Source organism: Chrysochloris asiatica, unplaced genomic scaffold (assembly GCF_000296735.1).
Source record: "Chrysochloris asiatica unplaced genomic scaffold, ChrAsi1.0 scaffold00223, whole genome shotgun sequence".
NCBI lineage: Eukaryota > Metazoa > Chordata > Mammalia > Afrosoricida > Chrysochloridae > Chrysochloris > Chrysochloris asiatica.
The window spans coordinates 1,595,892-1,598,163 of NW_006408741.1; the positions used below are offsets into that span (position 1 = coordinate 1,595,892).

General features: G+C 40.2%; 1 pseudogene; it reads left to right on the forward strand.

The window, feature by feature from the left end:
• The first annotated feature begins 409 nt into the window (after nt 1-409).
• Nucleotides 410-1,048, forward strand: LOC102817957 (annotated as a pseudogene).
• The last annotated feature ends 1,224 nt before the right edge of the window (nt 1,049-2,272 follow it).

Genomic DNA, 2,272 nt, shown 5'->3' on the forward strand with positions numbered 1-2,272 from the left:
AAGTGACTGGCTTGCAAGTTTTCAAGAGGGAGTTTAGTTTAAGAGTGTGTGGAAGAAGGTAGAGAACCCACTGAATAGTTTTCATCTTGTCTAGACAGATCTGGTGAAAGGAGATGGGGATAAGATTCATATGATTCAATAGTGAGTAACTGTTATGACTAATTGTGACTGTCACAAATGTAAAGGTAGAAGTTTTGTAACAAAAATGGGGAGTAGTTAATCTTACAGTCCAGAAACAGAGGACCCTAGGACCATTAAGGGAGAAGAGCACAGGCAGAATTTGGAAACCTATTGTGGCACTGTGGGCTAATGTGTCAGACTGCAAAGTCGGTGGTTCAAGCTCACCAGCTGCTCCTTGGAAACCATATACGGTGTAGCTATGAGTCTGAATCAAGTCAACAGCACCTACATGTTTAATAAAGCAATTGAAGAAATCATTGTACAAAATGGAAAAGTGGCTGGTGTTAAATCTGAAGGAGATTACTCACTGAAAGCAGCTCATCTGTGATCCCAGCTACGAAAAAGATAGGGTGCAAAAGGTGGGCCAAGTATTAGAGTTATGTGTATATTCTAAGCTGCCCAATCAAGAACACCAATGATGCCAACTCATGCCAGATCATTATTTCACAGAACCAACTCAACCACAGGTCAGATATCTATATTTGCATGATTTCTTTTGCACACAACATGGCAGCTCAAGAGAACTATATTGCCATAGTTAGCACAACTGTGGAAACCAAGGAACCTGAGAAAGAAATCAGACCAACTCTGGAACTCCTGAAACCAATTGACCAAAAATTCATTAGCATCAGTGACCTCCTTGTACCCATAGATTTGGGAACAGAGAGCCAGATCTTTATTTCCAGTATTTATCATGCTACGACTCACTTTGAGATGACCTGCAATGACATTAAAAACATCCACATGAAAATGGAAGGATCAGTTTGACTGTGAAGAAATGAAGCGCAAGAAAAACAACATCTATGGGGAAGACAAACAGCGATACTTGTTCTTATTAACGAGAACCAATTTAAATTTTGGCAAATGATGTATATTGTATAAAATCAGTATTGTAAGACCTTCTTTTGTAATTGGAACCCAGAGATTAAAGAGTACTGTACCAATAAATATTCCTCCCCTTTATCTTTTTAATATCATGTATTAACACTTTTTCTCTGACCCTCCACCCTACCCAGCATGGGAGGGTCAGAGAAAAAGAGGAAGACCTCCAACGAGATGGATCGGCCAGGTGGCATCATTGATGGACTCGGGGGTGGCAGCGGTGGTGAGGTTGGCCCAGGATCGAACATTGTTTCGTTCTGCTGTGCATGGAGTCGCTATGAGTCGGTTCCGACTCGATGGCACCTGACAACAACAACAACAACATTAACACTTTTTCATGGAGTGGCTATTCAGAATTGGCAGGTTACCACTTTATTCATTTTAACCAATACTGGTTTTTGTTTTTTACTTAGTGAAGAACCAGTTTTAAAACAATCTTGTAATACTAGTACAGAGAGCTTGATACGGTATTTGTAGTTTTTATTCAATGTAGCCTTTGTTATTATGTCCTTCTGCTGCCCAAGAGCTGGATCAGCACAATTTGTGCATCATCTGTCCTTTTGACATTAAGGAGACTCTAAATTGAATATTTTGCAACTTGAGGCAGTATTTTTGATGTTTTCTCTATAATGTTACATTTGTGCTATCTTAAGTATTAGGACAATGCCCAAATAGCATAGACACTAGTTTGGTTTCTGTGGGCATAGAATTCTAACCAAACTCCTGATTTGGGGAGTCATTTGGGGAATGCTTTGTGGCTAATGGCTCTGTATGGTATTTAAGTATAATAAAATTGAGAGAAAGGAGGAAATAAACCTATCACAAAGCAGGTGAAATGTAGAAGCATTCTTTGTATACCAGGTGTGTCTTCAATGAACCAAGCTGCAATGCAGTATTGATTTGACAGAGCCTCTGCTTCAGTGATGACTCCCTCAAAATGGCTCCAAATGATTTCTATACTGCAAAATAAAGCCAAACTCTGGAAAACACTAAAAAACAATTTTTAAGTACAGCCAGAATGCTCCTTAGAAGCCACGCTTAAGTCCATTGATGCTGCCACTTGGCCAATCCATCTCACTGGGGGTCTTCCTGTTTTTCTCTTACCAAACATGATGTCCTTCTTCAGCAACTGGTCCCTCCTGACAATATGTCTGCAGCATGAGAGATGAAGTTTGGCCATCCTGGCCTCCAAGGAGCACTCTGGCTGCAC